Below are 15356 nucleotides of genomic sequence, written 5' to 3' on the forward strand. Positions count from 1 at the left end.
TTTCTTGTGTTGCATTGTCATCTGATAACCTGAACCAAAGGCTCTGGAATAGCCAGAAACTGGATTTCTCAAGAAATGGACACTCCCTGAGCTTTTCTAAAGAAAGTACTGAGCAGCAGGACACATGTCTAAATATATACAAGCTTGTCTTTTCCAATATTTGAAATCCTTCCCTATTCTAGGACTGGGATCTCTTTATGTGGATATGAGAAAAAAAAAAAAAAAAAAAAGAAAAACAACAAAAATACAGATGATAATGAGTTATCTAGAATAGCAAAAATGGGAGGTGACTCTAATAGGTTGAGAGGAAACATGATAGTAGATGATATTTGATGCTGACAGAGGCAAGAATAATTTCTCATTGTAGTGCATTGCCTATACTTACAAAGCAACTGAGGAAAATAAGGATCAAACATTGATGTGGACTTCGGGCTGCGAAGTTTCAGTAGTCAGAAGTAAAAACAAGTAGTAGATTTTTAATTCCCTTTGGTACTTGGAATTCCTATTTAATTGCATATTAAAAAGAATATCTTCCTTAATATTGTCTCATATGTCTCAGTGTTGTTGAAAGACAAGGAAAAAAAGATATTCCTGGCCAAAGTCTGGATGGGGCCTGATATACCTATCTATAACAATGGAGTCTGAGGTATCTATCTAATGCTTATCAAACCATTAGAAAAATATGTCTTCTCAGACAGTTTCTGTGTCTTTGAAGGGAGGAATGGATCAGGGGTATGGTTGTCAAAAATCATAGTAAGATTCAGAAGTTAACATTTTCTTCCAGATGCTGAAGGCCATGGATACCTTTGGGTGTGTTCCACCCAATAAATAATAGGTTGCCGGATGTTTACAAAAGCAGAAAAAAGTATCTGTTAAGAGTGAGGAAATGCAAAACTGTTTCTTTGAATCAATTTTCATAAATGTTCTTTATTCGATATGGTTTGTATTCAATACCTCCTAGAATTTTTTATATTTTTTTTTTTTTGGTAACTCTATATTACTCAGTTGAATTTTTAAATATATCACAATCCTATTAGCATTTCTAACAGAAGTTCAGTATTCATGGCTCATGATAGGTTTTCCTGCTCATCTCCACTGGCCATATTATGTTGATCCCATTTTCTTTTTACCTTCACAGGTCCCTGGGCACCTGGCCTTCTGTTTTAAGGTACATGATCTTCTTTGATTGCCCATTTTTTAAGATTTCAGAAGTTTTCCCTGCAGATTTGGAAGACAGAATTTAAGTTTTTGTGAAGAGTTCTAAGCTGGTGAAATTAAAAATATTCATTATGCATTTGACTCAGGAAAAACATGACCAGGATGAAAGCTTTCCAGTTGTATTTTGTCTCAGCGGGGACATGTGAGGCAGAATAAGTTACTCCACAGTGGTTTCAGCTGTCTATTTTCCAACAGACATGGGATTTAAAAATTGATTAGTGAATTTAGTAGTCGGAATTTTTGATTTCTGGTGAATATGTTTGGCATTTTGGGGAAAAATTTATGACTTTTTTTTCCTTGAGGTTGCTAGTTCTTCCAGATGAAAAATAACCAATAAAACCAATGAAAAATAACCTTTTACCTTAGCGCAAGAAATCTGTGAATGTAAAATCATAGATAACAATGATACATTTTTGTTATCTGATAACTGTTGAAAGAGATCTGGTTGTTCACCATTTCAGCAGTAGCTCTGTCAAACTTGTATGATTACACCAAAGATAGGTAAAGTCATCACTATTAAAATGCAGCCACTTCTGTGCCACTGTGTGGATTTAATCTCTACTTTTGTTACAAGTGTTTATGTGCATTTCCAATGCTTCTTCTTCCAGTGGACTTTTGATCGCCAATGATGGATGGAGCAGAATTCTGTTAGTTAACAGACTTAACAGATATGCCTCACAGTGGGCAGTCATTTTAAGGTGGTTGCTTTTCAGCACCAAAAAAGGGCAGCTACTTTTTTAGAAGTTTTTAAGAAACTCTTAGTATTCATGCTTAAGTACAGACAGCACGTTGTAAATTGTTAGAAAATGTGAGATGTACCTGTTATAGCATCATGTTCTGGGAACACTTCTTTCAGAGATTAAAACTATTTTACTCAATACAATAAAAATACTAGCCTTAGAAATCTCAGCTCCCAATGAAATGCATGTTAAATGTATTTATGAAGTGCATGGAAACCATATGCTCTGTTTTTCTCATAAAAATGACAAGAAAGGAATGTAAACTTTTAAATTATTTTTATATGTTAAAATTTCATGACTCAAGTGGCTTTTCTTATTTTCTCCCAATAAGTCTTCAGAAAACCATTTTTCTCCCTGCAACTCAAAGACCAATCAGCTGATAGACAGAGAGGCTTCTGAAAGCTGCAGACAAATTAATAGCAGAGAATGTGCCTGAGGACCATGCCTGGATGCTCTTGAAATCCTTCTGAAGCCTGAATTATTTGTATTAAGATAGGCCAACACTCAGGCCTCTATGAGTCAATTCTTTGTAACAGTTGCCAATATTTTTATACCTGAGAGAGCAGCTTCATTCTTTATTATTGTTCAGGAATCAATACTCCCATTGCCCTCACAAAATGCTATACAAGCATTATTGGCATTTCACTTGGCAGTGAAGGGTATCAACATCAATCTCACCAACTGCACACTTCGCTAACCTTGTTCCACTTCTTCAGCACAAATTTGTATTCAGTCTGTACTGTGCTCTCCTGCTTGATTTGAATGGGAATTTTAGTGAAGCCCTGACACCTTCTGAGACAAGGAAATGGAAAGACTTAATTTAGCCATGGAAGAAAATGGCACTGAGTGTGTGCAAGCATGTTTTCGGTGGAGGATACAGGAAAGCTCTGAATTTAACTAAAATATGATTTAAAACCAAAACAAGAAAAAACAGCAAAAAGCATTGCTACTCATAGACCCTCTAAAAAGAGTCAAATCTAGATCCAAATAGAAGCTTCTGGTCCAATAGGTTACTATGGGGTATTGGGTACTTTATCAAGGCCCCTGAAATCCTTCTGAACTAACAGCTTGTAATTCACAAATAGTTTCACATGTTGGTAATAAGTGATATATTGCCAAACAAATGAACAACACTTTGTACTAAAGCAAAAGAAAAGCTCTTTGGAACAGCAGCCACATTTTGCTCTAATGGTGTACAGCTGCACCAGTTTGATATGCTATTTCAGTCAAAAGGATTTGCATTCAACATGTAAATTCAGCTTTAAACATGCAATTTCTAGAAGTAATTTAAAGTGGGAATTGTTCAAAACATCCTGTCTCATGCAGAGCTTTGTGTCACTACAGAGTACAATAGAAAGCATAGTTTTTTCAAACACCAGAATAATGGCAGTTAGAGCACTATTAATAAAATAATAATCTCTTCAGTGTATCTGTTTTAAAACAGCCACAACATGCTCTTATTCTGCTTCCTTCTCACTTTTTGGTGTTGAATTGGTTTATGGTTCCCTTTTTATGGTTATGGCTCAGCTTATCCTCAGGCAAAGATCTTAGAATACTGAATCAAATTATTTTTGTTCCAAAGTGCAGGAAGATTATTTAGACAGTATAGATTTGTGTCTGGGTGGTTACAAGGTCATGACACACTGAGTTTATATGTCCATGTTAATAACATTCAGGAATCTTCAGATTGCATTCGATTTTGTGAGAGGCACAGCTATGGATTTCTTACAGGGAGAGAAATACTTGACCTCTCATATGTAGCTTGGTATAGCTTCCTGATTGCCAGCAATTGCCAAGGACACAATACCTTCCCTGTCTCCTTTTTCCATCTAGTCCCATCTGATTATACCCTGGAAATCTATGGAACAGTAATTTAAAATACTATTTTAAAAATACTATGGATATTCCATATTTTAGTTGAATCTAAACTTGATAATTTACTGAGTTTTCATTTGACGTTGCTTCAGTTTATGTGCAGTTATCTTTGGTGGGAAACAATCCCTTGTAGCTACATAAGACATTACAGTTCTCCCATAGGCAATTTCTCAGTTTTTATATGGTGGAGAAACTAGATAAACTGAGGTCTGTGTTGCAACTATCCTATGACAGTTTCTCCTAAAAAGTGAGCCAGGGATGAAAAATATCTGACAAGAATAGTTTTGTAGGATGCAGAAAGAAGGATGAATAGCTGTGAGAGGCAGGAAACTCTCAGGTTATAATGCTGTTATCCTGGGGCGCATTAGAAAGGGTGTGGTTAGTAGGTCAAGAGAGGTTCTCCTCCCCCTCTATTCTGCATTGGTGAGGCCGCACCTGGAGTATTGTGTCCAGTTCTGGGTCCCTCAGTTCAAGAAGGACAGGGAAGTGCTTGAAAGAGTCCAGCGCAGAGCTACTAAGATGATTAAGGGATTGGAACCTCTCCCTTATGAGGAAAGGCTGAGGGAGCTGGGTCTCTTTAGTTTGGAGAAAAGGAGACTGAGGGGTGACCTCATCAATGTTTTCAAATATGTAAGGGGTGAGTGTCAAGGAGATGGAGTTAGGCTCTTCTCAGTGGTGACCAGTGATAGGACAAGGGGTAATGGGTGTAAATTGGAGCATAGGAGGTTCAAGTTGAATATCCGGAAAAATTTTTTTACTGTAAGGGTGACAGAGCCCTGGAACAGGCTGCCCAGGGGGGTCATGGAGTCTCCTTCACTGGAGACATTCAAAACCCGCCTGGACACGTTCCTATGCGAGTTACTCTAGGTGGCCCTGCTCTGGCAGGGGGGGTTGGACTAGATGATCTTTCGAGGTCCCTTCCAACCCCTAGGATTCTATGATTCTATGATTCTATGAAATACTACTGTTGTTCAAGTAAAAAATAGGAGAATGGGGAAGGGAGAGGAACTGAAAACATCTGTCAGTATAACTCAAGCATAAAAATCAAAAAGGATTAGGAAAATATCAGTAGATTAAAATCTCTTGTGCATGTTTACAGCTCACTGATTTTCCGTGAGTTTGAATTACATTAATATTGTAATTGCTATTATTATTTAAAATCCATGCTTGTAATGAAAATACTATTTTCATACATAAAGCAAACAAATATTAGAAGCAGCAGTATACTAAAAGCTAGTGTTAACTTTGTCCATTTCTCTTAAGAGTCCATATTTACTGTAGCAGTCTTGCATGCTTTGTAGATAGATTCCTTTATACCTCTCAAACTGCTTACATCTATGTCCATTTATCTGATAAAGGAAATGCAATGCAAGGTATTTCTATATTTATTTATTTATTAAATTTACAGAATCTGTAAAACAGCAGTTTTGACATAATCTCCCAGTTATCTCTCATACCTATTTCCTAGCAACATGAGAGCCGTGGCATTGCTCTTCATGATTCATTGAATGAGACTTTTGATACCAGAACTAGCCTTGTGTATAGGCAGAATCCTATTTTACAGAGGAAAAAAGCTTCCATCTCTTAATTACTGTATGATAAAGTTTGATGCTTTAGTTCTGCAAGATTCCAGAGTATAATTTGCAAAGAATAAAGTAACATTCACACTTACCTGTGACAAAAGCATGGAAAGAACACCATCACTACAAATCTCAAACAAAGCAGGAGCCTTGAGATGTATGCTTATGTAGATATTTGGGTTCATAAACATATGGTCAAATTTAGAAGTGGGGGTATGGAGAAATGTTGAAGACTGGGATATTTCCTTAGGCCTAAGATTTTAAAATTCAAGGCTTGGTATTCTAAGGAAGAAGCCTGTAAACCAGGCCATCTTTAGACAAAAAGGTTGGGGTTTTTTTTTTTTTGAGTTTTTTATGGTTTTTTTTTTTCTATAATGCTATGTTTTTCTTTCATGGGGCCAGTGCTGAATTGATCTGTTGTTTGCTTATATAATATGCTAGTATTTGGGTAATACTGCAATTTCTTTGAAAAGAAAAAAAAGTTCTTCTTGCCAAAGTGATTATATTGAATAAATTTCACTAATTGTTTACAGCTGCAGTTTATTCCTTTCTGAAACTGTAGTTCACATTCTGGTTTATTTCAGAAATTTTCAGTTAATAATCAGAATAGTCACACAAAATGCTGTTGTAAGCTCTTACACGAAAGTATTCCTTTACACTTTTATGCAAGAGGCAGTCATATAGATATTACAGTGGTGTGGGAAACGAAACCACTGCAAAGGTAAAGCTGCTCCCTTCCTGTTATAGCACTGTGTTTTCATATTTACACTTTCTAGTCCCACAGTTGTAAAAAAAAAAAAAAAATTGTTTTCCTTTAATAATGACATCAAATGAATTGGTTGTTTCCCATACAATGAATGCGTTTTATTAGAGGATTTAAAAAAAAGAAGTCCAAAAATCTCATAAACTGTAGTTAGCAGATATTTACCAGAATACTGAAAAAGATTATCTAAAAGCAAGAGTAAGAACTGTAAAAATAAGAATTGATTAAAAATTGGTTTTTGAAGAAGCATCTGGCTTGTCAGTAGATCCAGTACTATCCATAATTATTTCTGTACTTATTAATTACTAAAATATCTCCACTATGATTTCTTAAAGGAAGTTGAAGAATAATTTTCTCTGTAATGAAGTTGTCTTTCAAGTTTGATTTCTTAGTAAATTAGAGTTTTATATATTAAAGATCAAGTGCAAAGTGGGAGAAGAGGATATACCCACCTTTTGAACAACATCTTTCCTCACAGAGCAAGATCAACAATGTGTTCAGAATGGAGTCCTGCTTGCAGCTGATATTTTTAGTTGCATGGGTCTGCTTAAGATGATCATGATGGCATGACACATGAAAAAGGGGAGAGAAACAGAGATGATTTTAATGTTGTTTGCACCAGTCTCAGTACTCATCTTGAAATGATTTTGTACTCAAGCTATTCAAAAAGCATGATGAGGATGATAATCAGACTTTGGTTTTAGACTCCTTTTAGCTTTATTGTAGAATAATTCAATTAAAATACATTTTTATTGTCCTTTTAGTGTCTCTGCTTTCATTTCCTGAAAGGGAGATGTATAACATCCTATAGGCATCAATGGTAGCTTTCAATTTTTAGTTTGTGTTCTTTGAAATTATTTTCATTTAATGGAACGAGTATACTGTGAAGAAATAGCAGTGATTATCTGATGCAGAGGTGAAGAAAGAATCCTTTCTCTGAATCCACTTTGATTTTGTGCTGATATAGCTGGGGGGAATGAACTGGAAAAACCTTTAATGTGTTTTATTCAATGTTTCCTTTAGGAAGGAAGGTTGGCTCCATGTGAAAGTTGGGAGGCTGGACCTTGGGAGATCTCACTCAGTCCACAGTCTGTTGAATTTAGGATTCGCCAAGGTAGTTTGGCCAATGTATCTCTATAAATTTCTCCCTAACATCCCTGCCTCATTTCTGGAATTGTGCAAGGTCAGGTTGGGTGGGTCTTTGAGCAATCTGGTCCGGTGGAAAGTGTCCCTGCCCATGCAGGTTGGTTGGAACGTGATGATCTTTAAAACATCTTCCAACTGAAACTATTCTATGATGATTCCATGAACATTTCCTATCCTGTCTGTTTAAATTCTAAGTTCTTCCAACCTGCTGTAATTTATGGGACTGTCAATATGGACAGGGATTTATAATTTTCTAGACATCTGGCAGCTGTGGTGGTTCCTGTAACGTGTATGCCCTCACACCATCTACAGTAAATCAACATGGCGTATGCTTGATTTTCATCTCTTAGACCTAGAGCCTCTGGTGTGTCTGCCTCATGCTATTTCCAAGTGTAGCATCCAGCCCAAGTGCAGCCCAGCCTCTCTTAGAATTTATATATATATATTCAATCAGAGAATAATTTTTTTCCCCACCAAATCTGTTGTGTGTATGCTGCTCTGCCAGCTGTTTGTTTGTTTTGTTGTTCTTTTTGTTTGCTTTTCAAAACTGGTACAAAAGCCAATACCCTCATCTTCACATCTGTACAAACAACTTCCTGCTCAATATTCATTTAGTGCTGTGCCACCAGATTCCTTGCAGTGAGCTCCAAGTCAGTGTGACTGCTCTGACTGATGGGCACTAGAGGAATTAAAAGTGTGCCTAATTCACATAAAGTAAATCAGAGCATATTAATGAGGGCTGGATTAAGTATATTCCTGGATAGAATTCTCTTTCAATAAAATTTAATAACTTTATTTATTAATAAAGATTCATTTGGAGGCTTTGTATGTAGTTAGACTTGCTTGTAAATGAATACAAGCTTATATGAAGCAGTTTTCATGTTTCTTGTCATTGTTGGTTTTTAATGGTACACAAAACCAATAAAAGTCGGTGTACAAATTATAAATGCCTGAAGATTTGACACACAGCTGTTCAAGAATATTTTCTGAATCAGATGTGCCATACTTAAATGTAGAGTTTCTTAAACATGTAAATAAGAGTCTCAAAAGATCTAATGAAACTCTCCCTATTTTGTTTTTGGTTTTGTTTTTTATTTTTAATAATTATTTCTCTGTTTGTTTGGTGATGTTTTTTGACAAAAGTGCTTAGTTTTAAAGTGCCTTAGAAATTTTTGAATATACTAGGGGATGAATACTTCAAGAAGATGTTATGTGTCAAGACCTTCCACATGAAAAGGTATGATTCTGGTTTTTGATTTTAACCGAGATGTGAAAGAAGACAATATCATGGATCAGCTCTTTTCTTCATATCCAAGAAAGCTTGTTGACATAGTATTGTGATGTTTGTGGTCTTATTTTTAAAAATCTAATTGATTCTATAACTGGATAAAATATATAGATCCTGCTAGAAATCGTGAACAGTGGCAGGTCCTTCTGTGATATTTACAGAAGGATCTGTACTTGGTATTTTTGAAAAGTCAAATAACTAATGCTTAAACCTCTGTGACACTGATTTTGAAAACAAAACAAAGCAGTACTTAGTGTGCTTTCTGCTGTTTTCTTTTCAAGATTATAAATGGAAAAGTAGAAGGGGCTTTTTGTTGTAATATACTGTGGTATCTGATGTGGGGTTTGTTCTAGCATCCAGACTGACAACAACATTTTCATTATGTGTGTTTTTATTTGACTGAAGGCAATGCTACTGGATCGCTTTCATCCTTTCAGCCTGTCCTGCCCCTGAAAAACAGCAAGCACAGCTCCAGAGCAGTGGTGTTGATAACATGGGTGAATGACAGACAAAAATGTAGTAATCCCTGGCCCCTTTTGACATATTTAACTATTACAAGTGCTAACATACAAATGACATGTTCAGCTATTATAAGTATTATTCAATGAGTATGTGGACTCCCAGCGAACTATTATGGTAGCATAATGATTTAGCCACTTCTTTTCCTTCAACAACGTCATGATGGCATGGAGTGGGATGAATTCTGCTGTGCCTCTTGGCCTTGTAGTAGAAATATTGTGCTACTGGCAGCATTTCCACCGCAGCAGCGCTGCTTATGTCCAAAGTAATTCCTTGATAAAACTATAGCCTTTTTAAGAATTCAAACTATATACAAATGTGGTATCTTTTAAACTGAGATTCTTTAATGAAAAGAAGAGAAAGCATGCACACTATTTATAAACAATACAGATGTCTACAGCTGAGTTTTAACAAAAAAATATTGTGCCACCTGCTTTTAGTAGTTTCTCTTTTCCCACAAAGAAATTACTCAGAGAAATAACCAGAAAAAGTATGCAACAAAAGATGTAGCCAAAAATTAAGGATGCTGCTACTTTTTATCACCTACACTAATCTGTGAAAAAAAATGACTCACCTTTGTAATCATTACTATTATTTTAGTGAAATATTTGCCTTGGTTGTCCTCTAGTAAGTTTATTACATGGAAAAATGTTTTCATTTTTCTTTTTTAATCTGATCATTTTTTCATGCCACATGTTTGGATGTCTTAGTCATGTCAATTCAGCTCCGTTAGTAAGGTCTACCACAATGCTGAAAGCAGGAATATATAAATAAAATTCTATTAGTACATACAGTCAGATGAGATATTAATAGTAATCCAACTCATGGAAAATACTGAGTTACTAGAAACATTTCCTCCAGAATGTCAGGGTGGTCTGAAGATTCATGTGGCTATCCAGACTCACAAATAACAAATGTTGTTACTTCATTGGTTGAAGTAGTCCTTTTAACTCTGAATCACTTTGGTTGCTACAAAAGTTGTTTCTTTTTCCCACTGGCTCTTCTAGTGGCCATGCTCCTGCTTTTTACTAGGCAGGTATTTTCCCCATCTAACTGAATGACATAGACACTGCTGTTTTGTGTGAAAGGTGCAAAAGTTCATCTAGCTCATTAAGAAGCTAAACTGGAGCCTAACAGTTGTTGAGGTTTCTCCATTGACACTATTTAGTTTGATTCAAAAGCCCTGTGCTAGTTTGCAATTCCTTGTCCAGGATACCACAGACTTGGTGTTTGAAAACTGGGAGGGCGAATATGTATTTAGAACAGTCAGTTTTCACCACTTCTGCGTGGGTTTTTTGTAGCTTTAGGTTTAGATATTGAAAATCTGAGACATTAACTTGAATTCTGATGGATTTTGGCTCTCTGGAAAATCTGTCTCAAGTGGTTTGTTGCTTCAGGACAGGATGGAGGGTTTTGTTTGCTCTTTTTCTCCATTCTTTATTTTGTTTATGCAAGATGTGGTGGAAAGGGCAAATTCTCTTGTCCCTGGGTAGCTCATTCTCACTTTGATTCGGGAGCTTCTTTTGTTACCTCCTTTCTTCCCTTGTTTTGTTTGTTATTTTTTTCCTCTGATTCTTTATTACCTTATGTTCTTTCTGCTGCTGTGCTCAATTGCACAGAAGATGCAGACCTTGAAAGCTGATTGTTTAATTGCAACTGTCCTTGTTTCTCTCTTCCCACATGGTGGTACAATGGAGCAACTATTTCCTGGAGGCAAAAGCTTTGAGTGCCCGTGGATATCAGTGGAAGGCCACTTTACATGTCTTGCATTCCCAGCGTGATCCATGAGAAGGAGCCAATAAGCTTCTTGTCAGAAATTTTCTTTTAAATTTGGCCATTGAGCTTAAAGAGATTTTTGAATGTGCTTTTTTCTTCTGTCTAAGCCTCTGGTCTGTTGGTCTCATGACCAAAACATCAAGAGGGACCATTTATGTGTTGGGAATTCAATTTTCATACAAAAATATCCTAGTTCTAAAGACTTAATATAAGTTAAAAAACGAGGTTTCATTGGGGAAGTTATAAGTCCACGGATGTGACACAGCAAGCGACGATTATGATGAATAATTTAGTACAGAAACATAAGCATGTTTTTAAAGCTGACTTATTTTTTGTAAGGAAGGTATCAGCAGGAATTCAGGGAGAAAAAGCTGCAGATAACTGATAAAGAGCAGATGAAAAAGCAGGTTAATGACTCTGTGATAGACATTTAAAACACAGTTCATAAAATTTCCACATCATTTTCTCTCCTTTTTTTCTTTTTGTAAACTAGGTACCAGTAGTTGTGATACGAAAAGATTTCTGAAAAATTGAGATATGTAAAATGTCTGAAGTTTGCACAGTGATACATGTCATTACTGTAGCTAGGTTTATTCACTTGGGTGACTTATAGAAATGTGTAGTTGAAAGAGGTGAATGCAGAGACGAATGTTAATATCAAACTATTGAGTAAGCTTTTTCTTATTGATGAATTGGAAGAGTGCTCTACTCATCTCTTCCACCTTGCCTGGTCTAAAATGGTCAAAACCTGTTGTGTCCATATGTGCATGCATGTGTGGACCTGGGGTCCTGGGTGAGCCAAAAATAATGCAGTTTCTGTTAGCCTGTGCTCATTGTCCCAAGGTAAGTCCTTGCTTCCTGTTCCTGTCATGCACGTTATCCAAGTAATCTATGAACACAGGTGCTCTGATTGTTCTCCCTTCTTTCACTTCAGGGTTTTCCTGTGAAGAGACTGTACAATTACTGTAAACTGGAGATGACACTGTCATGTGAACAGATGAACACAAGGCACTTCTTGAGTTAGTCTGATATAATATTAATGACATGCTGCTGAAGTGATCTGTGATGAATATATAATGAGAGAGCTGCCAAGCACGTTAGCAAGAAAAGCCAATGCTTTGTTTCAAATGTGTGTGGCTCCAAGTCTGGCTCTCCTCAGCTCCCTTCATAAGGTCATGAGTTTCTTGTCTGCTGACACTAGTCATTGTAATCTCTAAGTAGTCCTGATCTGTGTGTCTGCCAGTAATTTTTTACATGGCATATACTCTTCAAAGAAAGCCTTCTGTTAGAAAACTTTACCAGAATATCACAAGTTTTTTTAAGTTCTGTCAAAGCATAGTTCCTATTTCCTAATGGATAGTCTTCCATATAATATTATTGCCAGCAACTACCAGCAAGCTAAATACATACCAAGAGAAAGGGAAAAAGAAAGCATGAATGAGAATTAAATGCTGAGTGATTTTTTTGTTTTGTTATCATTCTTCTAACAGTCTTCTGAAAGAGAAAATGTACTGTCAAATGGAGGATGGAGGGGAAAAAATCTAGTTTAAAGTACCTCTGTGTCTCATAAAGATGAAAATCTTGCCATTTTTACTCCATGGACCATAAGTTCTGGAAGAAGAAGAAAAATCACTGCAGAACAGATTTTCTCTAATTCACACATACTCTTTTTCAGTTCTTATATTGACTGTGATATTCCTCAGATCAGAAATTTGGTAATGAATTACCCCATTGATGTATCTGCACACCAAGAGCATATTTTCCAGATTTCTGGATACCTCTACCAAGCATAAAATTAAACTGATCCTTTTTAATGTATGGTAGTTTTTACATTGCTAAAAGTGCCATCAACTACTGTTTCTAATTTATGCTGGTAAATTACAGAATTCCGTGGGTTTTTTTTTTTCTATCATTAATGCTTTTCCACAAAAACTTAAGAAATAGGACAGATCACGTAAACAAGACAGATTCTAAATTAAATTGATTAGAATTAGTCAACTTATTAGACTTTTAGCTTTTGGGTCAAAGAGGCAGCTCTTTGAACTTTTGAGTATTCCCACAAAGTTGTTTAATAAACTTATGATGATATTTGCATGAAATTATCTTGTCCCTCTTATCATTATAATGTAGAAACTGTCTTTTTCAGGCTCTATCACCTGCTTTTTCTCTCTATAATGTGGTTTTCCTAATCTCATTTTTTTTCTCCTGCCTTGATTTTCTGTAATTTATGTGATGTTCTAAATGACCAGAATCTGAGTTTACTGGATGTACTTGTAATTACTGATTGAAGCTTGCAATGTTATTAAGGAGAAATGCATGTATGTTTTCCAGGGAAATTAATGAGAGTTTGTGGCTACATAGCTTGTGATTTCTTGGCAGGAAATATTTCATGCAAGATACATGAACACTTAAGAATTTATTATGGAAGTGTTACATTTTGGATACCATTGACTCTGAGAAGCTCTGGATTTTTAATTTTGTGACCGTATGCTCTTCTACCCACAGTCAAAGACAAACTTTGTGCAACACTTGCCTAAATATAAATTTGTCTGCAATTTAATCATAAGTCAAATTTTACATCTCAGTCTGTAAGAAGAAATCTTCTCTAAACAGCATGAGAAACATCAAGCCTACCTGCATGGTGTGATTCTTGTGGTTACACAGGGACTGGAGCTGGACTTGATGATCCTGATGGGTCCCTTTCAACCTGACAGTTTCTATGATTCTATGAAAATCAAACACATATCCTGTTTCAGAGCAAATATTCACATCAGTTTGTCTCCAAGGGACGATAAGAATCTCTGATATACACAAGCTACATTTCCAGAGATTCAGCTGGGGGATTGCCTGTCCTCCATACTTATGTTTGTTTGTCTGCTGGAAAAATGCTCTAGAGAGTGCCTGTGGAAACCCCGAGCAGTGTATACTGTCAGGAAACTGGGCTTTGCCTGTGGGGTCTGGAGAGTATGGATGTAATAACATAAATATACTATAAGGTCCCTTTTCTGTGCTCAGATCACAGAGTCAGTTGCTTCATTATGAACCATCTCCATCCAAGGTAATAGATGGTCATTTTGCTTAATAGATATATTTGTTTGTTTGTTCGTTTGTTTAATTTTTTTAAGGCTTGAAGCCAAGTACTGCTCTTTGTTGGAAACTTCGTGTCACTGCATGAAGTTATGGGAATCATAGAGAACAGGGGGATTGTACAGCCTATATTCAAAACCAGAGTAATCACAATAAGATCCCTATTCTGGTAATGGAGAAGTGTGATCTAATATTTTTTTCATATTGTTGTGTAACACATCAAAATACAGTGAAAAATAAGTACATTCAACCTGGATATAAACTAGAAGGGGAAACACTGTGGGTATCTTGGGAAGACAGATATTGGGAAAGCAAAATCCTACATTATGTTATCCCATGGTTATGACATCTCTAATATGAACTACTTCTTTAAAAATTTGGGTTTATCCAATCCCAAATTACCAAAATGATTTTATGTTTCAGCTCAGGACCCATGTTTAGCTATATCCCATATTTTTTTAATTTATTAGTCTCCGTGTTAGAGCTGAAAGTGATAAACATGCTGTGATTATTGCAGATCAGGCTCCAAGGCCATTAAAAGACATCGATATAAGAACAAAGTAGAATGAAGAGCTACTTCTTTAATTTCAAAACAAGCAGTTTTCCTGAATCAAAATCCCAAATTGTTGTCAGGCTGTCACCAGACTTTGTGGGTGGGCTCCTGTGTCCACATGAGTTCATATTCACAAGGGAAAAGCAAAGAGGAGCCGGAGGCCCTGAGATGGAAATCTAATGAATAAAGAGGTCCTACATTATCTGAGATGCCAGGCCCATTTGCAAGGCCTGGAGAGCTGACTTCATTAATGGCTGCCTCAGGTAGACAGTGACAGATCATTTTGTAAGGCCTGAAGGGAGCCAGAACAGTCTGCCTAGAAAAACAAATAAATCTAGACCTGAGACTGAGGTTAAAAGAGATTTACAAAGCTCACTCATGCATGTGACCCTCTCAGAGAGGATTTTGGCTGCTGGCCCTGTATGTTTAGCCTGTTTCTCATGTGCTGCAATCTGCAAAGCAAGTCAGTTACTTTCTTCTGATTGAGGAATTGTTTTTCTTTCTTTTTTTTTTCTTTCTTTGCTAGCATCTGTACTGTAAACAGGCAACAAGCCACCTATACAAAGACAAAGAAGAGAAGGAAAAGGTCTTTTACAAAAAGATCACATAAGAGAAAGCACAAATCTTTTGATGTCTGACCTTTTCATCATACATTTCCAGGGGCAGATTGAGTAAAACAAAAATTCATAAAATTGTTGAGTTATGTCTTCCATTCTACACAAAAATAAAAGGCAACTGCGCTTCTAAGCAAGACAGGAAAGAAAACATGCAGAACCTTTTCTTTTTAAAAACAAATACTCAAAATGTACTT

The sequence above is a fragment of the Calypte anna genome, chromosome Z (assembly GCF_003957555.1).
Source record: "Calypte anna isolate BGI_N300 chromosome Z, bCalAnn1_v1.p, whole genome shotgun sequence".
Classification (NCBI taxonomy): Eukaryota; Metazoa; Chordata; class Aves; order Apodiformes; family Trochilidae; genus Calypte; species Calypte anna.